The 23,265-nt window shown below is 42.1% G+C and overlaps 1 long non-coding RNA gene across 1 annotated transcript in view; it reads left to right on the plus strand.

The window, feature by feature from the left end:
- LOC125455574 (uncharacterized) overlaps nucleotides 1-22,792 on the plus strand; it is a 37,847-nt gene extending 15,055 nt beyond the window's left edge. Inside the window, exon 3 of the long non-coding RNA XR_007248297.2 lies at nucleotides 22,354-22,792. This is a non-coding gene — a long non-coding RNA (uncharacterized LOC125455574). The remainder of the gene's footprint in view (nucleotides 1-22,353) is intronic.
- The last annotated feature ends 473 nt before the right edge of the window (nucleotides 22,793-23,265 follow it).

The raw sequence follows: 23,265 nt of genomic DNA on the forward strand, positions 1-23,265 counted from the left end.
GTCACCGTCTGTGGTGGAGTTTGCATGTTCTCCTTGTGTCTGTGTGGATTTCTGTAGGGTGCTCTGGTTTTCTGTTATAGTCCAAAGATGTGCAAGTTAGGTGGATTGATCATGCTAAATTATCCATAGTGTTTAGGGATGTGAAGGTTAGGTGGATTAGCCATGGGAAATGTGTCTTAGTGAGGTGATCTTTGGAGGGTTGGTGTGGACTTGTTGGGACAATTTCCACAGTGTGGGGATTCTATACCGTGACAATTTGCACACCAGTGAAGTAAGACTATCTCACCTATGATTATTTGGCATTTCTTTTGTGCCTTTTTAAACAATGGAATCACATTTTCATTCCTACAGACCTCTGGTACCTCATTTGTGTCCAGCGAAGATCGAAAAATAATCCACAGAGCATCTGCCATTTCCTCCCTGATTGCTTTCAATGTCCTAGGGAACAATCCATCTGGTCGTGGCAACTTATCCAGTTTTAAAGATTCTACCTCCTCTAACCTTTCCTTGCTTATCATCATTATTTTGTCCAATATTTCACACTTGTCCTACTAGATCACTATACCTACTATTCCTTTCCTTTGAACATAGAGACGAAAAAATAGATTTATAATTCTTTCCATATCCTCTGCATCTTCACACAAGTCCCCTTCTTCATCTGATAGGTTTCACTGATTCCTTGAATATCCTCTTACTGTTTATATGTTTGTAAAACATCTTTGGGTTTTCCTTTATTTTGCTTGCTATTATTTTTTCCTGCCCTTTGACTTCCTTTTTTTAAAATTCATCCCTGCAATTTCTATATTCCTGTAGTCTGTCTGCAGTGTTAAGTTTTTTTTGGTGATTATCATAAGCTTTCTTTCTGTTTAATCTGCCCTTGTATTTTTCTGGACAACCACTGGGGTCTAGATTTGGCAGTAACATTCTTATATTTGGAGGGCACATGTCTGCTTTGTGCCTCAGGGTTCACTGATTTATCCGTGGCAATCCTGTATAGTCCACCTCAGTTTTATGAAACTTGCCTTCCCCCAGTTGTTTTATTATGTGTCTGTTCCCTTACTCCATTTGCCTTGTGTGTAGTACTCCTTGCATTGAAGTACAAACAGCTCAACCCCATCAATTTCCTTTGGTGGGCACTTTTCAATTTTCATTTCTTTTGGCTTCCCAAGTCACTGACTACATGACTAACTGATGTTCTACCTCCCATTTCCAGATCTGAATCTGATCCACCTGTGCTCATGCTTCATTCCATTCCCCTGCCATACTAGTTTAAAATCTCACCAATAGAACTTGCAAAAGCTTCCACAGGGTATCTGCCTCAGCTCTGTCCAGTGCAAGTTGTCAAGCTTGTATATATCCCACCTTCCCAAGAAACGATCCAGTGCCAGAAAAATCTAAATCTAAATGGTGTATTTCCATGCTGTATGACTCTATAACTCTGTGTCTGCATGAAGCCAGAAATGCAATCTACCTCAGTGAGCTGCCCATGATGCTTAGCAGCTCACCCTTTGGCCATTCTCTGCGGCTGGTTTGATCTGCTTCAAAGGCATCAACAATTTTTAGAACATCCTGCTCCTGCTGATAGATTCTACTAATGCCCTGATGTATTCAATCTTTCTCAGATCTCTAGAGTAATTACAATCTATTCCAAGGGATTGATTTATTTAGGGCTCTTAGGTTTATTTCACATATTGTGCTTTACCGCTTCCAAACAGCTTCATTTAGAGAGAAAGGCAGAAGGATGTAAATATCCTGTGATGCAAAGGTTTTAGTAATTCTGAAAGTGCTAATAATAATGTTACAGCAAGTAGAAAGAAAATTGTACTGTCTGATTCAGTAGGCTATTGGAGATGTGTCTTATGACTGAAGATCACATTTCACACTGAGAACTGAATCAATGAGAGGTTCCTGTGGCATTGCACACTTATATTGCTGATGGGTTATCTGATTAAATGCAAAACCCAGCCTAAACTGTGCCAAGTGGCTTGAATTTGATTTGAAGGAAAAAAAATTACATAGAAGTTAGGCCATTTATTTTTGAGTGTTTGGCAGGGGATTTCTTTGAAAAGGTCTGCTGTAAACATCAGCGATGGTAGAATAAGCTCAGGTTCTTTTCAGCAAAAACTAATTCAATCAAATTACAGAAGTACTGTAGAAGTCAGCCACAGCTTGATTGAATACTACACTAAATCTTAACTCTTCAAACAGAAGTCTGTAAAAACAAATTTATTGGGGGACAATAATAATTATATGTGGTATAAGTATTGATGAATTATTACCATATTATCAAGTAAGCTGATTGATGGATTATATGTGTTTACTTTCTTTCCAGCTTTTCACATCCTGTTCCTTTGAAAGCCATGAATTTAATGACGGGATAAATAAACAGGGTGATGTTTAGGTTTAGTTCTTCACTTGATACATTGCATTGCACATGTCGAATGAGAAAAATAAATATATCATTAAGCGCAAGATGCTGAGCACATTCTTAAATCAACTAGCTGTGGCATGGCTTTTTCCAGTGAAATATTTTATTAGTTATCACTGCACTCTGCAAAATATTCAATTACTGATCAAAGATACATGGTCACTGCTACACTAAACAGTGCACTTCTGTTTGTATTTTAGGACACCATTATAATTTTTGGAGTTATAAATTATGTTCAAAGCACATCAGTAGGAAGTTTTACCATTCATGGGGTGGAAAAGATCAATTAAAAGGGATTATGGGCCATTAATTCTCCACAAAATTAAAATTACTCAAAAACATTTATAAGGAGAACCCTATAATTTTAGAAGGGTAGATCCAATGTTCAGATATATTGGAAAATATTAATTCTTTTGCAAATTAAAATTTCTTGAAAATATTGTTTAGTTTGGACAAACGTTTTGGGCAAAGTTGACTTTGTTAGTGACATGCATTTAACCTAAATGAATAGCATCTCACCAATTTCATTATTTTAATTTCTGAATAGTTTCTTGTAAAATGTCAAGAAGCAAAAATATTTTTACAACATGAGTTTATATTTCCTTCTGCAGGTGATTTGACAGCATTCTAACAACAGCTAATGCTGCTGCCTGAAAATCATTGGAAACTATGATAACTTCAGGCATTTACCTCTAACTTGTGTTTGTCTTCTTAAACTGTCATCCTTTGAGTCAAATAATTGGGGCTTCAGTCACTATTCCTGATAATTTGAAGTAACAGATTCTAGAAGGTAACCTAGATAATAAAATGTGATGCTGGATGAACACAGCAGGCCCTGCAGCATCTCAGGAGCACAAAAGCTGACATTTCGGGCCTAGACCCTTCATCAGAGAGGGGGGTGGGGTGAGGGTTCTGGAATAAGTAGGGAGAGGGGGGAGGCGGAGCGAAGATGGAGAGAAAAGAAGATAGGTGGAGAGGAGAGTATGGGAGGGGATAGGTCAGTCCAGGGAAGACGGACTGGTCAAGGAGGTGGGATGAGGTTAGCAAGTAGGAAATGGAGATGCGGCTTGGGGTGGGAGGAAGGGATGGGTGAGAGGAAGAACAAATTAGGGAGGCAGAGACAGGCTGGACTGGTTTTGGGATGCAGTGGGTGGAGGGGAAGAGCTGGGCTGGTTGTGTGGTGCAGTGGGGGGAGGGGATGAACTGGGCTGGTTTTGGGATACGTTGGGGGAAGGGGAGATTTTGAAGCTTGTGAAGTCCACACTGATACCATTGGGCTGCAGGGTTCCCAAGCGGAATATGAAAGTTGCTGTTCCTGCAACCTTTGGGTGGCATCATTGTGGCACTGCAGGAGGCCCATGATGGACGTGTCATCTAAAGAATGGGAGGGGGAGTGGAAATGGTTCGCGATTCCCGTTTCTATCTCCTTCCCAAAATCCACAAACCTGCCTGCCCTGGTCGACCCATTGCCTCAGCCTGTTCCTGCCCCACTGAACTCATCTCCACCTGTCTGGACTCCATTTTCTCCCCTTTGGTCTAGGAACTCCCTCCCTACGTCCGTGACACCACCCACACCCTCCACCTCCTCCAGAACTTCCAATTCCCTGGCCCCCAACACCTCATTTTCACCATGGACGTCCAGTCCCTATATACCTGTATTCCGCATGCAGATGGCCTCGAGGCCCTCTGCTTCTTCCTGTCCCGCAGGCCCGGCCAGTCCCCTTCCACCGACACCCTCATCCACCTAGCCGAACTCGTCCTCACCCTCAACAACTTCTCTTTCGATTCCTCCCACTTCCTACAGAGAAAGGCGGTGACCATGGGCACCCGCATGGGCCCCAGCTATGCCTGCCTCTTTGTAGGTCACATGGAACAGTCCCTCTTCTGCACCTACACAGGCCCCAAACCCCACCTCTTCCTCCGTTACACTGTTGACTGTATCAGCGCTGCCTCTTGCTCCCCAGAGGAGCTCGAACAGTTCATCCACTTCACCAACACCTTCCACCGCAACCTTCAGTTCACCTGGGCCATCTCCAGCACATCCCTCACCTTTCTGGACCTCTCAGTCTCCATCTCAGGCAACCAGCTTGTAACTAATGTCCATTTCAAGCCCACTGACTCCCACAGCTACCTAGAATACACCTCCTCCCACCAACCCTCCTGCAAAAATTCCATCCCCTATTCCCAATTCCTCCGCCTCCGCTGCATCTGCTCCCACGATGAGGCATTCCACTCCCGCAAATCCCAGATGTCCAAGTTCTTCAAGCACTGCAACTTTCCCCCCACAGTGGTCGAGAACGCCCTTGACCGCGTCTCCCGCATTTCCCGCGACACATCCCTCACACCCCACCCCCACCACAACCGCCCAAAGAGGATCCCCCTCGTTCTCACACACCACCCCACCACCCTCTGGATACAACACATCATCCTCCGACACTTCTGCCATCTACAATCTGACCCCATCACCCAAGACATTTTTCCATCCCCACCCTTGTCTGCTTTCCGGAGAGACCACTCTCTCCGTGACTCCCTTGTTCGCTCCACACTGCCCTCCAACCCCACCACACCCGGCACCTTCCCCTGCAACCGCAGGAAATGCTACACTTGCCCCCACACCTCCTCCCTCACCCCTATCCCAGGCCCCAAGATGACTTTCCGTATTAAGCAGAGGTTTACCTACACATCTGCCAGTGTGGTATACTGTATCCATTGTACCCGGTGTGGCTTCCTCTACATTGGGGAAACCAAGCGGAGGCTTGGGGACCGCTTTGCAGAACACCTCCGCTCGGTTCACAACAAACAACTGCACCTCCCAGTCGCAAACAATTTCCACTCCCCCTCCCATCCTTTAGATGACATGTCCATCATGGGCCTCCTGCAGTGCCACAATGATGCCACCTGAAGGTTGCAGGAACAGCAACTCATATTCCGCTTGGGAACCCTGCAGCCCAATGGTATCAATGTGGACTTCACCAGCTTCAAAATCTCCCCTTCCCACACCGCATCCCAAAACCAGCCCATTTCGTCCCCTCCCCCCACTGCACCACACAACCAGCCCAGCTCTTCCCCTCCCCCCACTGCATCCCAAAACCAGCCCAGCCTGTCTCTGCCTCCCTAACCTGTTCTTCCTCTCACCCATCCCTTCCTCCCACCCTAAGCCACACCTCCACCTCCGACCTACTAACCTGATCCGACCTCCTTGACCTGTCCATCTTCGCTGGACTGACCTATCCCCTCCCTACCTCCACACCTATACTCTCCTCTCCACCTACCTTCTTTTCTCTCCATTTTAGGTCCGCCTCCCCCTCTCTCCCTATTTATTCCAGAACCCTCACCCCATCCCCCTCTCTGATGAAGGGTCTAGGCCTGAAACGTCAGCTTTTGTGCTCCTGTGATGCTGCTTGGCCTGCTGTGTTCAAACAGCCTCACATTTTATTATCTTGGATTCTCCAGCATCTGCAGTTCCCATTATCACTATCCCAGAAGGTAACCTCCCTGATAGGCCCTGTCATTACTAATCAGTTGTAACATTGCAATTCACTGACACATATCCATCATTTGAATAGATATGCTTGTATTATTTTGTATAGATATAAACTCATGCTGTAAAAATATTTTTACTTCTTGACATTTTACACGAAACTCTTCCGAAATTAAAATAATGAAATTGGTGAAATACTGTTCATTTAGGTTATATGCATGTCACTAACAAAGTCAACCTTACACATTTCTAGTTGCTGTTGAAAAGATGTTAGTGAGCCATTTTCTTCCGTGTCACAATCTGTTATGAAGACATTTGTGGAATTTTGACCAATTGACAGTGAACAAACAGCAATTTATTTGCAAATCTGACTTTTCGGAAAACTTGCTGGTGGCAGCATGGTTCCAAGAGTCTGCTATCCTTACTTGTTTAGTTAACAGAGATTTCAGGTTTTGGAAGTGGTGTTGAAGGACCTTTGTTGAGATTCAGTGATAAAGTACCCTGAAGGGGAAGTCATTAAATTGTCCCTTGTTGGTGGCCATTGCCTAGCAGTTGTATGGTTCAGTGGTTACTTGCCAGCTATGAGTCAAAGACTGAACATTGCCCAGGTACTGCCTCAAGAAGACACTGACTGCTTCAATATTGAAGGAATTATGAAAGGTACAGAAGAGTATGAACTCATAATCACATGGTTCCAAGTCCAATGTAGGAAGGTCATTGATACAGCAACTGAAGATGATTAGACCTGGGACCTACCCTGAGGAACCCCTATAGCAATGGCATTGGACTGAGATTCTTAGTCTTCAACAACCACAACAATCCTCCTTTATGTGAGGGTTCAGGATGCTACAGTTGGCAAAGTGCTACCTCGATGTCAAGGGCAGTTTACCCTCAGCTCACTCTTGAATTTAGTCCTTTTATCCACTAATATAACAATGTCAGAATCTATGTTGCCTGGCAGAATCCAAATGGAGTACCATTGAGCAAATTATTGCAGAGTAGGTGTCCTTTCGGAGCACGATTAATAATACTTTCTTATTGTTGATAGACGAACATGTCCATAGAATTAGAATTAGGTTTTATTGTCACATGTACTTAAGTACAGGGATACAGTAAAAAGTGTAAAAAGTTGCCATTCTATCATGCCATCTTAGGTACAAAGGTACTTACATACAAAATCTTAGGCATAAAGTAGTAAATTAATGAGGAAATAAAGTCAAAAGTTCAACATTACTGTCCTCCTTAAGTGCACAGCCATGAGCCTAGATCTGGGCTCCTCCACCCCGATGCTGAAACCAACACCAGCAAGAAACAGGCTGCCAGCATTGAGTCCCTTTGCCGCACTGCTGCTGAAAAATCGTATCGCCATTCTCTGGTGCCATCTTATCTCTACCAACAACGCTGCCATCATGAATCTGCACTGGGCTGGTCTCGGCAATGAAGCCACTGCTGGAGCTGCCGGGTCCTGCACCAGGTACTGGGCCCAAACTCACCTCCCCCCGCCATAACCATGAACATAATCTTGAGTCCCTCTGCTGCTGAGAACAAGCCACGCCTCGGTCGGACTGGACGCCTTGATGTTGTCTGAACTCCAGGCTCAGGAGGCTGCATGTTGTGTTGCAACTCTGCCACCATCTTGACTGGAAGCAGTCATTTCCAAAACGCTGAGGATTTTCGGCAGCTTTTCTCCCTAAGTTATTGTGGATAATTGCCATAACGTTTTCCTCTCATCCCATTGAATTTCACTCCCTGAGTGACCACCCCTCCCTGCCCCTGGCTCAGTTGAACCTTGCTTCCTCAGAACAAACCAGCGCTTGAGTGATGATGCAACTATCAGCAGCACAACAAATATGGTTGAGATTTTGCTTTCAAATGGATAGATTGATGATTCAACGCAGTTAATGCTTATGGCTCAGAGAAGAGAGAAAGATTAATAGTACTCATGATGTGCCCTGAAGCAGGATCTGCGTAATGCTGCAATTGAACAGATGAATACAGAGTTCTCATATTAAATACGGGTTTAGAACAGGAAAAAATGTTTTGTGAGTACTTATGATACAAAATGTTTCTATTGAGAATTAAATCATTAAATAAGGTAACACAAGCTTAGTTGTGAGATCATAGATGCAACGTTTTATATTCTTACCTTATGGCAGTATGAATTACATTTAGTTTTACTTAAGTCTCCACAAATCTACATTTTATTTAATTTGTGTACACAATTATAGTCATTTTTTGAAATTTCATCCAAATTTTCCGGTGTAAAAACAACCATTTTATCGGATTGTTTGAGACTGAGTCTCTTTAGGCGTTCAGCAATCTTTATTGTTGCTGTACTTTTCTACATAAAATCAAACTGATAAGGTCTGAGCTGTGACTCACACAGGGAGGAATATTACTTCGAAATTAGTGAGAAGAATTGATGGATTCCCATTCACATAACAATTTCTGATTAAGGCATCCACTTAAAATGAGAAATGGAAACAGTTTTAGTGAAATCTGTTCACCAACCACAAAGTAATTTGCTTTCTCATAACCATGAGCCAGGTAAATGAAAGGACAATAAACCACAGTGTCATATAGAGCTGTTTTTTGTTTAGGAAATATTTGTGACTCTTTAATTCCTTCAAAGCTTATGGAATGCTTATTGAACTGTGTTAATAATCACGTGAATGTTACTCATTTACATTATTTTCTTCACTGCGATTTGTCACTTGGTGCCAGATCCAAGGGTGCTGAAATTCTACCTCATGCTTGGCCTGTAACTTTTGGTTAATTTCCTTCTGGTACTTGTTTTTCCTGAAACATTGGTGTTGAATCATGAGAAGGGATTTTACACTGTGCTGATTTTGTCTTTGGAATACCCTGAATACTATTTGAATCTCTTGTGACTTGCTCAGGGCGAAGAACGTCCCTCTCTATGAAAGAATAACTTGGGTCTAAATCTGGTAAGTTTCTGAACATTCCTTCATTCACACAAGGGTATATTCTACACCTCTAGGTAAGTGCATCTCTCTCTGTACAGGCTCATACTTCTCTCTTCTCACACTCTTGCATGTGTCTGCTGTCATCACTGCTACATCATGATACACTTTACTATCTCATGATCATAACGAGTTAATGTATTGCTCTACAGATTCCTTCCACCACTGCCAGTACTAAATACCAAGAGAGAATCTGTTCCCTCTCCAGTGACTTACTATACTCATTTACTTGTTGGTTGACTGTTCTGTGCAGGCCTGGATCTGTGCTCCATTTTGGGGCAAGACATCCTGCCTCAGAGAGCTATTGGGTAATTAAATGACTGATATCTGTTTGGCCCCAGCAGCAACATCAGACATGGTAACCACTGCTGGGATTACACCAACTCCTGATTAACACATATCAAGCTAAGTGATGGGAAAGGTTGGCGGGTGGGAGTATGAGGCAGGTTGGTGGGGGCAGGAATTCTCAGATCAGGCTGGCAGGTGTTACTGAAGGTGGACGCAGATGGTGGGGAAGGTGAGAATGGTGCATTAGACTGTGAGGAGGCTTCTGAAGGCCAGGAAATGAGGTAGACCCCTGACTTCTATTCAACATCTTATACAGTGAAAGCTGCAAGGCTCCTGTTTGGCACTGGCCTCTGCCCAACATTGATAGGAAGAGGAGCTAAGAGGCTATGAATAAAACTCTGCTGCATGAGCAAGGGTGGAATAGCCGGCACAAGGAATGCAACGATGCAGTTGCATCCAGTTTTCAGTCCATAGAATTTTTTCACAGAATCATAGAATCCCTACAGCGTAGAAACAGGCCCTTCGGCCCAACAAGTCCATGCCGACCCTCAGAGCATCCAACCTAGATCCATCGCCCTATAACCCACCTAACGTACATGTCCCTCAACACTATAGGCAATTTACCAAGGCCGATACACCTATCCTGCAAATCTTTGGACTGTGGGAGGAAACCGGAACGCCCGGAGGAAACCCACGCAGACACAGGGAGAATGTGCTAACTCCACGCAACCAGTCACCCAAGGGTGAAATCAAATCCAGGTCCCTGGCACTGTGAGGTAGCAGTGCTAATCACTGAGCCACCATGCCGCCCCTTTTTGTTTTCTGTGGGTTAAAATTTGTTAAAATTTTTTATGTCCGGTGTCAGTTTTTCCCTAAGGGTGACTTCAGCAATAATAGGTTCTTTTGAACTTAACACAGCCTTGCAGTTTTCAGGATTCCCATTCATGAGAGCCATATCTCATCCTGTTTCTCACCCACTAAAAAAATAGAACATAGAGCATAGAACAATACAGTGCAGAACAGGCCCTTTGCCCCTCAACAGGAATGATCAATAATGTTGGAAGGACATCCACATTCAGGTCCAGCATTAAAAAGCCGCATGGTGTCTTCTCAACTGCAGCTCCCTGAAAATCCAGGTAGTTACCTGCTGATGCCTCACCTGTAATCACTTTCTGAGCTGGATTTGCCAGTGATGATTTGCAGTTGTTTTCCCAGTTCCCAAGGCTGTCTCACTAGAATGGAAGTTGAATCCATGCTGTTGATGGTGCTGAATCAAATGTGAGCCACTAAGTCACATGTGCCTCCCCCGACCCCCCCCAACCCCACCCCTGTCTAGTTTTAGTGATAGCAGTTAAAAATAAATAAAAATATTACAAAACAAATGGAAAGTACTGGTGAAACTTTACATGTCTGGCAGCACCTGTGAAGAAAGAAACAGGGTTAACATGTTGAGTCCTCTTCACTGACCATAAGTATGACCCCATGATCACCTGGAAGGCCTGAAAGTTTGCGTAGATTTAGTGGTACTATTACTAGACTATTGATCCAAAGACCTCGGTAATGTTCTGGGGACCTGGGTTCGAATCCCTCCATGGCAGATGATAGAGTTAGAATTCAATATTAATCTGGAATTGAGTCCATTGATGACAACAAAACCGTTGTCAATTGTCAGGAAAAACCCATCTGGTTCACTAATATCTGCTATTGTTACCTGGTCTGGCCTACACGTGACTCCAGACCAACAGCAATGTGGTTGACTCTTAACTGCCTTCTGGGAAATTAGAGATGTGCAATAAATGCCAACAATGTCCACTTGCCATGAATGAATATATAAGAAAGCCTTCTCATTGCTTGCTGTTTGAGTACACAGTCTTGTTCTCATACTAACACTTCTACCTTAGGCCCATTTTAATGTTGCAACCAAGCTCAACATAAGCTGGAAGGACAGCACCCCATTTTATGCTTTCGTACCCCGTAAACATTAGGACTCAATGTTGAGCTCAACAAATTCATTGCCCTCCACTTACATTCCATCCCATCCTGAGCCCCACCCCCAGCCCCTCCAACTCCTTTTTGTCCGAGCCCATATCGTTTTGGCAGAGATTGCTTTCAGAAGACTGACCTACCCTCTACTATTAATACCTCCTTTAACACTAATTTTTCATCTACATTCCTCCTTCGCAACCATAAGCACTGCTGAGTCACAACCTATTCCACTTGCTGTTCCTTGTCACTTGCCAACAGCATAGAAACCATCATTTCCCAGCCTTGTTCAGTTTGAAGAGCCATTCTGTTTGAAACATTAATGCCATTTCTAACTCCACAGCTGCTGATAAACCTGCTGAGTTTATGCAGCATTTTCTGTTTTTTTTAAAATTACAGCCCAGTATCTGCAGTATTTTGACTTTATTTGTGCTTTTATCCTGTACTCTAAGTGCCCGATAGATGTAATTGCCTCCTTGTAGGTACTCTCATTTTTCGCAAGTCTGCTTTCTCAGAGAGACGGAATAAAAACCTTTTACTCTCTCCAGTCTGCGTATAGTAGTAGCCATTTTTCATTTCTCATGTGCCTTTCCAACTTGGATGAGGATTGAAGGCAGCAGAGGTAATGCTTCACAGTGAGTCACAGCATCAGCCTCTCAACCTAAGTGACCTCAGACCGCCATGTTTCTCATGATCCCTTCTCAACTACGTCAGGCCTGAGTTTCCACACCCTTTGACCCCATTGAGACCAGGATAGTGGTGACTGTTGATTACTCTCTCTCCCACCCTGCCCTGGTTCTCCATGCTTTATTTTCTCTCATCTTTTACTTTCGAGTTGTCACTTTCAAAATCATCTCCCTATTGCAGCAGAGGTCCCTGATAACCCCATTGACTTCCAGCCATCAGACTCAAAGAACTGACTGTAGCCTACTCTCTGTCTGACTTGGAGATACTACTTTGATAAATGAGTGAGCAGACCTGGCTGACTTCTGTTCAACTCCTTGACTGACTTTCACAAATCCTCAACTCGTGGCACTAAACTTGCAGGAATAGCCATGGCATCCTCCCCCGACTGTGATGGTACAGAAACCCTGACCCTACATGACCCTAGTGGCATACTGACTGTACAAACACTATGAATTGAGATAAGATGATGCCTTTGGCAAGGCAAGGCAGAGATGCTCTGAGTGTCCAACACAATGCAAAGTGAGTGAGCATTAAGAAAGTAAGCTATGAGCTCTGAGATGGTCTATGCTTTTATGCGTGAGGTGGATGTCTGTTGCTTTTTTGTAATGAAAGGTATTGGTAAGCTTCAAATTGCGACATTGAAATGGTGAACTGTATTCTAAGTGATTTTGAGATGTGTTACAATGTGGTGTGTCTGATACATATCTAATGCGGTTGGCAGGCTGTGATAGCCCATGGAGAATGTTTTGAGATGTTGGTGAATGATGATCAAGTTGGGGGCCTAGAGAAGCAAGCTGCAATTTGGTACTTCTCAGGTGTTCATTGTCAGGAATTGTTAGTGTCTCGTTTCTCTCCATTGCCTGGTAAAATAGCAGCTTGCACATAAACGTGATGAGAATAGGTAATAATGACAGGCTAAAGCATGCAAATAGGTCACCTGCCATTCATCTGGTTACTGCTACAGTAACGGTCCTTTAATTCTCTGTTTCCTTCACCCTTTTACTGTTGATTTCTGCTTCACAATTCATGTCCCTCCTGCAGTAGTGGCTCCTGGTAACTTCCTCTTAATAGATCTAAGGACTGACTGTAGTCCATTCCCTGACTCACTTGGAGAGGAGATAACAAAGTGTGAAGCTGGATGAACACAGCAGGCCAAGCAGCATCTCAAGAGCACAAAAGATGACGTTTCGGGCCTAGCCTAACCTGAAGAAGTTACCCTCCTCCCTCCGGACCAACCTGAGGGCTCCTCTATCCAACTTCGGTCCGCTTCCCCCTCTCTCCCTATTTATTTCACAACTCTCTCCCTATCCCCGTCTCTGATGAAGGGTCCAGGTCTGAAATGTCAGCTTTTGTGCTCCTAAGATGCTGCTTGGCCTGCTGTGTTCATCCAGCTTCACAATTTGTTATCTTGGATTCTCCAGCATCTGCAGTTCCCATTATCTCTGATCACTTGGAGAGGAGGTTCACTTTTGTCTGAAAATTAATGCTTTAATGTATAAATTCATGGGGAGTTGGTGCCTTAGTAGTAATGTCATTCGACAGTTTTCTTCTCTCACTGTTAAAAGTCTTGGGTGGAAAATAAAGCATTTTTTTCTCAATGTTGAAATTTTAATTTTCTGGTATTGCCATTTTTTCACAACTGACTTACATTTTTCCACTTCATTCAGGGGTTGGGGAAACACCACCCAATCCTCTGGGTGCTCCACACAGGCCAAATATTGCCTGAAAGCTTGTAATGCATAAGAAAGCCTGATTCAAAATTAATCGAAAGATGGGATTTTGTTGCCGTTTATATATTCTTTCCAATTTTCCTTACAATTGACTTCAACAGGATGTCCATCACTACCTGTTTTTCACCCCCTGCTGAAGTTGAATTGTAAACCAATATGGGGTTCACCATTGTCTGAAAATGAACATTTTACCATAGAAACTCATGGGAAAGTGACGGCATAGTGATAATTTCCCAGGCTAATACTCTCAGGTAATGGGTTCAAATCCCATTATGGCAGCTCCTGGAATTTAAGTTCAATTTAACAAAAGGAAAATATCTAGAATTAAAAGTCTAGTATCAACAACAAAACTGTTGGCATCTGTTTCACTGATGTTTTTAGGGAAGGAAGTCTGCCACCTTTACCTTGTCTGTCCTCTGAAATGGTTTTTGAAATGAAACAAGTCATTTAGTTCAAAGACAATTAGGGATGGGCAACAAACATTTGCATTACCAGCAAAACCCACATCCAATGAAAAGGAAAAAGAGAAAAATGAAATAAGGTAATGACTAATCACAGAAGATCTTAAAAGCTATGCTGTAATTACAATGAGAATGGACGGAAAACTGTTTGGGCTCTGTTGTGGATATGTAATCATTCCACATGCTTTTCGTCTCTGTGATCTTTCTCATGACGGTTAACATCCCTTTAATAAAACCAAGAATATGGTTCAAATGATGTATCTATTAAGAATACTTTGTAAATCTATGATGAGATCTTGTGATTCTCAGTTCAGTCGATCATCTTCATCTTAGTAAGGAATACTTATTGATTTCTGAGCCTCTCTTCTACAATGCTTGAGTGGACACACAAAGGCAGCTGCTTTGCCAGTGTAATCCTTCCCCAACGAACACCCACGCACAGCGCAGTTTGTTGGCATGCAGAGCGTTGTGTGCACAGTATTCATAATAATGGAAATGCGGATGATCGTAGCATGCTAATGTTGCTCCATCTGCATGATGAGAGAAGTGAAAGAAGGGAAAAAAGACATTTCTTAAAACAATCAATATTTTCATGAGGTGCTCCTTTATATACAATTCTATTTCAGGAATCTCTCCAGTAATTTCAAAGAAGGAGCAAATATTAAGACCTACATTTGCTTGAATGTTCTGTTGTTCACTTCAATTGATTTTTGAACTGAGTGCTCAGAAGAAAATAGCTTTAGTGAAAGACTAAATTTAGCAAATTAAATACGATCAATAGCTTGTGTACTTCATTTGAATTTGCTCTTATGTGTGTGTGTGTGTGTGTGTGTGTGTATATACGCGTGCTAATCCAATTTCTATTCACTGTTTGCTTCACTAGCTCCTTCATGATACTTTTTTGTAATGAGATTGCAAGAAAAAAATGTGAAAGATCTTTTATTCTTGTTATTGAATTCTGGTTGCTTTCAGGGTTTTCAAGGGTCAAGAGTATATAGAGTACTCAACATTTGTTTTTGGTTCAGACAAGTAAAAAAGGATGAGCTAAAAACTTACGTATCATTTGAAAATGAATATGGCCTTGACAGTTAAGTTATTAATCATTCAGATTGATTCTACCCAGCTTGGAACCTCACCCAATTCATTACTAAGGATAGCTCCACCTAAAACTATCAAAACACTGTTCAGGCAGTGGTTCCTTTGACGGGTTGTAGGATTCTTTGGGGTTCCCACAGCAAAGTTGAGGTGTCAATAATGTAATACAAGGTGATCATTTTTGGGAGTTCAAGCTGTCTTTTCACTTCCATTTAGCAATCACCAACCTTTTCCTGATCTCCATTACTGAAATCTCCATTTTGCTTTCATTCTTTCAAGGCTTAATATTTCCAAAACTCTCCTGATGTAGGAGCATCAGAATGAGAGATAGGAACTAGAGTAGACCATTCGGCCTCTCAGAGCTGCTTTGCCATTTAATATGATCATTCCTGATATTCTACATTAACTCCCACTTTGCTGCCCACTCCTTACCTGTCTTCATTGCCCATAAAATTCCTCTGCCCACATCTGCCCTACATAAGGTCCCATGCACTGATTGTCTCTAATTTCTCTGTGCATGGGAACATGGGATCAAGCCAAAGGCATTCAGAACAGCAAGGGTTGGAACTTCTTTTACATCTATATACTTTTGACAAAGGTGGAGGAAGAACAAGGGGAAGAGATAGTATGGAGGCCCAGTGTAAAAGACAAAGGGGTAGTTAAAGGGGCAGTGAAAGTGAAATGGGATGCAAAATTGGTTTAAATTGAAGTGTGCAAAAGAGAACATTTTGAAGGGGAGTCATACTGGACTTTAACATTAATTCTGCTTCTCTCTCTCAGATACTGCCTACTATATTATCTCCCATTTCTCCTGTTAGTTTCAGATTTCCAGCATCTGCAGTATTTTGCTTCTAATTAGTCAGCTCTAGCTTGTACCCCCATTCAATTAGGTAATAGTGCTTAATGATTTCATTACATGCCTTTATTCAATATCATTCGATATCTCAGCAAATAAAAAAGTGTGTATTGCTGGGGTGGCATGGGTGAAGGAGGGCATATCATTTGGGAATGCCCTATCCTATTGCTTTGGAAGCTATCCCACCTCTCTCTTTGTTCCTTGTTGCCTACCTGCCCTCAGAAATATGGCCTTCCAACTCCCTCTGCCGTTTCCTTAGGCTCTCCATTATCTCCTAAAGCCCAATTGCCTCCAGCAGCCATCCATCTACTTCATGCTCTTTTTCAGCCCGAGTAGCAACTACTGGGCCCTAGTGCTGCCTGCTGTCTGAGAGAAATCTGATTGGCCCACAGGTCTCAAGGCTGATGTATTATATGGTAGTAAATACCTGAAAGCGTTGATTGCCAACACTTGAGAATCTCCACCAATCAGGATATGAGGTCTGCTGCTCGGAGGAGCTAACCAGTTTTCAATGTATGTGTTCTAGTTGCTCAGTTGTCTCCAAGTTGTGTACATGAATGTTTTGGTAACAATTTATGTAACTGCAAATATTTGTAATTCAACGCCTTCCCAAAGATTCTCATGTATCTCAGATGTATTGTAACTAACTGTGAAGTACTATGTAATAAACCAATCATGTTATTAAGACTGAGTCAATCTCTGCCAAAGACTTTGTGTGGTCATCCTTTCCAATTTGGTATCAAAAGTCTGAACTGATACTAAGAAGGAAGAGTGATGACCGTGAATCTACTCAAAGTATCACAGATGTTTCAGGTGAATGTGACTACTTGCCAGCCGAGTTGATTTCTGAAAATATATCAGTTGGAACTTCTTCCCACTGTGAGCCAGATGTCTCACTCTGAGCTGGCTCAGTCCTCAGTGTACCATTGCATACAGCACCATAAAATTCAGCTCATTTTCTGTTTCTATTTCAGATTTTTTGCATTCTCATTGTTTTGCTTTTTCATTCATGATTAATTTGCTGACCGGTGACTACGCCATCAGACAAGGCCCTAAGCTCTGGTATTTCTTTCAAAGTGCTCTTTTATTAAACTTTCACTTCCTATTTGAATCTGTGTGTATGACCGAGGCTTTAGCCCTCAAATCTTCTTATGCTTTTTAAGACTTACATTGCTGAAGTGAAACACTTTGGATATTTTGTTATGTTGAAGGCACAAAATAATTCTAAACTTTTGTGCTGTTTTTGCTCCCTGCAAAAGTGAACATTCAAACCTTCTATTAAATGTATACTGCTTTTGCCATGTGTGTGTCCTGCTCTTCTTATTGCACATCATTGATGTCATGTGGTCTGAAATCAATATCCATCAGAATGCCCACTTTCTTTCTATCCGTACTAATTTCACCATCTTCTCACCCTTGTTAAAGTTCTTTGCATCAACTCTTCAATTGACCAAAGATCTTTAGACAGCACCTTCCAAACCCCTAACTACTTCCATCTAGAAGGACATGGGCAGCAGACATTTGGGAACACCACCAACTCCAAGTTGCCCTCCATGTCACTCACTGTCCTGACTGGATATGTATCACTGTTCCTTCAGTGTCGCCGGGTCAATATCCTGCAAGTCCCTCCCTAATGCCGTTGTGGGTCAAACTACAGCTGGTGGACTGCAACAGTTCAAGAAGGCAGCTCACCACCACTTTCTCAAGGGCATCTAGGGATGGGTAAGAAATGCTGGCCAGCCAGCAACACCCACATCCCACAAACGAATAAAGAAGAATTATGATTTAGTTTTATTCAATATTGCCACTCTTCCTTTGAGCCTAATTTCATTGCTCCTTTTAGAGATTTGTTAGCATACTGTATTTGTGCACAGATTTGGCTTGAAATTTCCATTTTTTAGTACATTCTGACCTAAACATGTATCTGTATACAGCTCCTAATACCACTCTTTCCAGCCTCTGTCAGTTTGCCATATCTGAAGGGAATGGACCTATCATGGACACTTGCAACTTGGAAAAATTTTACGTTGTTAAACTCACAGCACCTAGCCTATCTTTGGAGGTTACTTTTTCCGAATAAAAAGAGACTGACCTGCTCCATGAAGGATAGTCTGTATTTGGGGAATAGGTCAGATGATTCAAGAATACTAGATCCTTGCATACAATCTAGGAACATACGTTCTGCGAGCTGCCAGGCCACTAGATTTCAAATTACGAAGCCATAGACAATCCCTCATATTTTATTTCAGTTACCCAAATGGCTTAATTTATATGGATTTAAAAATAACTCTTCTTCCTGCTTGAGCAGGTGTGCTTTCTGATTTGCTCAAATGCTGTCTGCCCCAATTAGACTGAGACTCCCTGGCCTCACTCCCGCTTATTCTGATGGGCTGAATCCTCAACAAAGCAATAGAATCACAGCCTTTTGAAAGTTCAAACTACAGTTTTTTTTTAAACAGTTGCATTTATGTGAAGCCGTACCCTGTGGTGGAAGACCAACTGTAATTTAAAGTTTCCAGTTGCCCAAGATAACCTCCTTCCCAAACCCTGACAGTTGAACACAACTGCTTTCATTTCCTTTAATCTTCAATCTCTGTGTCAGACGGACACACACTCACCAATGTAACTTATCCAATGACTCGGCAGAGTTTAAGTAGGACTGTACATTGATACTAAACCCCTCAGTTGAATTACCAAGGCTGCAATAAGCATCACATTTTCATGAAAAACATTTAACGTGATGAGAAAATGAATTAAATCATCATTAGGCTTTTTATTATCTGATAATACTTGTTTGATCTTTTTAAGATTGGCCGAAATTTAATTAGCTTTTATTGACATTTGTAACAAGCTATGATTGAACAGTGACCCTTATCTTACTTTATTAGCAAAGATGCAGAATCTATTAGAATTTGTCCAGTACAGAAACCTGTGAACAGATCAGTCAGCAAAATAGAAAATTAAGCCTATCAAGTGAAAGCATGTCGATTGCAATTTTAATTTTGATACTTCAATTTACTTCTGCTTATGACAGCACAATGGTTTGACAGAGCTATACATCTATTCACTAAAGTAATATGCTATTATGAGGTTACAATGGCATATTGCTTTGTGAAAAGATTTTTGGATTTTGTTCCAATGTCAAAGTGTTCTGATTCAGGAACACTATGTTCAGCTTCTTAAATATGCCTCCAAAGCAAAAATAATCCTGTTTTATTAGTAGGTCCCCATGCGTAATTCTATTCCTGCATCAAGTTCATCTGTGACTACAAATAGCTAATCAAGCATTGACTAAATAGTATGGCTTTCACCTCTTTCTTTACATGCATACACACGTTTGGCCGGTCATATTCTCATTTATGCTGATAGATTTTTGTATGTTGAGCAAAAAAGCCACACAAGAGAGTTTACACAGTTTGTCTGAAGTAATGTGGATGAATTAATAAATGCAAACTCTGCCAGTCAAAGATCTGCCTTACAGGAAAAATTCTAATGACTTCACCAGATTGTCAAGCTAAGTCTCCACACAACTGACAATACATATCATCCATACCTCAAGAAACTTCATCTCTCATACTATTTCCTTCTCAACAATTAGAACTAAATTTTGTGAAATGCAAGCTCTAAGACTCACAAGCTCCTCGGAATAACACTGTTGCTAAGGCCATTTGCCAAACAAGGCAACACCAGTCTTCAAGGATACTTGTTAAGTGGCGTTGTTCAATGAAACCATTTCATTATGGGACTGAGGCAATCTTATGGATTACAGTCCTGGTTGCTTACATGCACAATATTTATTTTATTCAAATAAAAACTAAAAGACTGCGGATGCTGTAAAGCAGGAACAAAAAAAAGCTGCTGGAAAAGCTCAGCAGGTCTGGCAGCACTTGTGAAGGAAAAAACAGAGTTAAATGTTTTGGATCTGGTGACCCTCAGAACTGATGGTTGCTGGGACGCAGAAAAAAGGGGAAGGGGTTGGTGTAGGGAGTAAATGATAGGATAGAGCCTAAAGAGAGAGAAGAGCAGTTGGACAGATGAAGAGTTGGTAACAATCAGGTTGGGAGAGTGAATGGTTGTTAATGGGGACTGTTAGTGATGAATACCAGGTAGTGTGTAATGGGAGGCTGTGTGATAACAAGGCTGAGTGTGTGGGGTGGGGTGGCTGGGGCGTGGGAGAGTTTAGGCCCTAAAATTATTGAACTCAATATTGAGTCCAGATGGCTGCAGGGTCCCCAAGTGGAAAATGAGGTGTTGTTCCTCCAGCTTGAACACTGGAACACTGCAGCAAGCCAGAGACAGAGATGTTGGCCAGAGAACAGAGTGGTTCATTAAAGTGGCAGGCAACGGGTAGTTCAGGATCTTTTTTGCGAGCAGAGCGTAGATGTTCTGCGAAGCATTCACCTAGTCAAGTGTTGGTTTATATTTAGTTTATTCTTTTACGGGATGTGGATATCCCTAGCTAGGCCAGCAGTTATAGCCCTCAAATAGGTGAGTTTGTCTTCTCGGGCCGTTGAAGTTTATGTGGTGCAGGTACACCTGAAGTACCAGTTGGAAAGGAATTCCAAGGTATTGACCATCAAACTCTGATTACCAGTTAGTCCTCACTGTTTGGAGTCTGCACTACTCCACAAGAATTGGAATTGAAGAGGCTCACACTGGGGCCCAGTAAAATAATGTGGGTGGCAGCCACCGCATGGTGCCCATACTCCATGATTGAAGCCAGCAGCTCTGCTCAGGAACTTACTTTGCTGATGGCTTCCCTGGTCTAATCTTAAAGCCTCAATTCAGTGAAATGGAACAGGACATCTGTCTGGCACCCCTCCTCATCCGCCAGATATATCTGCCATTGTGGGTCTACCTACAGCGCATGGACTACAGTAGTTCAAGAAGGCAGCTCACGGCCACTTTCTTGAGGTAAAAGACAATACATGCTGGCTCAGCCAGTGACCCCAGATCCCATGAGTAAATCTCTAAAAAAATTAACCTTTGGTTTTCAACATGCAAAAGAATTCCACTTCTGCCAAGGTCTTTCTGCCTCCCTGATGCCTGAATGCAAAAATGTCAGTATTTTAATTTTAAACACATTCAGTTCTAGTCAGGCTAAATTTTCACTGCGAAGCCTCTTCCAGGGATGCCTAACCTGAAGAAGTTACCCTCCTCCCTCCGGACCAACCTCAGGGAATCTCTCTCCCATTGCACCTCTCCACCTATCTTCTTTTCTCTCCATCTTCGGTCCGCCTCCCCCTCTCTTCTTATTTATTCCAGAACCCTCACCCCATCCCCCTCTCTGATGAAGGGTCTAGGCCCGAAACGTTAGCTTTTGTGCTCCTGAGATGCTGCTGGGCCTGCTGTGTTCATCCAGCCTCACATTTTATTATCTTGGATTCTCCAGCATCTGCAGTTCCCATTATCACTGATACAATTTTAACCTCACTGCGAAGCCTCTTCCAGGGATGCCTAACCTGAAGAAGTTACCCTCCTCCCTCCGGACCAACCTCAGGGAATCTCTGTCCCATTGCACCTCTCCACCTATCTTCTTTTCTCTCCATCTTCGGTCTGCCTCCCCCTCTCTCCCTATTTATTCCAGAACCCTCACCCCATCCCCCTCTCTGATGAAGGGTCTAGGCCTGAAACGTCAGCTTTTGTGCTCCTGAGATGCTGCTGGGCCTGCTGTGCTCATCCTCACATTTTATTATCTTGGATTCTCCAGCATCTGCAGTTCCCATTATCACTAAATTTAGCGAGTGTTTGCTGCTGCTAGGTTTTTTTTCTGTGTTTAATCTAAGAAGTGCCACCTTCTATCAAAGTTAAGCTCAAACTATTAGTGCACTAAAAATCCAAATTAAAAATCCTACCAATTCAATGAGATACAAACAGTCTGCAAAATAGGAATAAAAATTGTGGAATAACTTGATTGTCTGTGGTTCACTTTGCAACATAGAATTCAAAAAAGTTACCTCGTCTTTAAAATTCTGTGGAGATCCTCTCATTCTGCTTGTGTAGTTTTGCGATTTTGTTTAGGATTGGGCTGTTCTCCACTGGACTCCTTGGGATTATTGCCACTTTTCAGTGAAGGTATTTCTCTCCTGCTGGAATTTCAATGCATGAGCCTTACAGTATTAAAAATAGTTAATGTATCAATTGGGCTGGGCAACTACATTTGACATAATGATCCTACAGCAGTCCCATTTGTGCATTTGCTAAGGAACCCACCAGATTCTGGATCCATGGATTACAAAGCAGTGAGAGTTGGCTGCATTATACAGCTGGTGTACGATCTGCTGCTTAAGGTTTCAACTTAGGGAGTCAGAATGAAAATGACCCCTAAAATTGTAAAATATCCTTGTTTTTTCTCTCAAGTTGCAGGATGTTAAGGGCTTTCCATCAGTGACTGTCAAAGTTGAACATGATGCAGAGAGATAACAGTGACTCCTTTCAACATGAATGCAAGTCCATCATCTTCGGATTAAATATTTCGAACACAGACTGGAAGCATAACATTGTTGATTAAATTTGTGGACTGGGACACAAACAATGGAAGTGAAGAGCCAGGAGGGAAAAAAAAATTGGAGCAGAGAGATGAAAAAAGGCAAGCCTGGAGAAGAAAATGAAAGATGATGAAATGTGTGGTGTTACAATTTTGACAGGATTATTTATTCCAAACCAACAATGAGTTTTCATGGTTTCAGGGTAAAATAGTACATCGTAGTGATGTCACTGGACTAGTAATTAAGAGCTCTGGCAAAATGCTTTTAAATAACATTGTGTTTGCTGGTGTAACTTGAATTCAATTTCTAAATTGGGAGTTTAAAACTAGTTGTAGTAAACATGACCATTAAAGTATGATTCATTTCACAAAGAAAAGAAATCTGTTGTCTTTGCTTGGCCTGACTCTTGATCATTACTCAACTGCCCTCTGAAATAGTCTAGCAAGGTGCTTAATTCAAGGGCAATAAGAAATAAACAATAAATGCTTGCTTTGCTAATTAAATGCACATCTCATGACAGAATAAAAATACAATGTACACTTAAAAGACAAGAAAACGTATTTTGCTTTCCATTATGAAATTTTAATTATTAGACGTTCCAGTTAGGCACATGGGGAGCTGATGGCCTTGTGGTATTAATTGTTAATCTAGAGACCTGGATAAGATTCTAGGGACCCATGTTCAAATCCTGCCATGCCAAATGCTGATAATTGAACTCAATAAATATCTGGAATTAAGAGTCTAATGGTGACCAGGAATCTATTGTTAATTGTCAGGAAAAATC

This window comes from Stegostoma tigrinum, chromosome 1 (genome assembly GCF_030684315.1).
Source record: "Stegostoma tigrinum isolate sSteTig4 chromosome 1, sSteTig4.hap1, whole genome shotgun sequence".
Taxonomy (NCBI): Eukaryota; Metazoa; Chordata; class Chondrichthyes; order Orectolobiformes; family Stegostomatidae; genus Stegostoma; species Stegostoma tigrinum.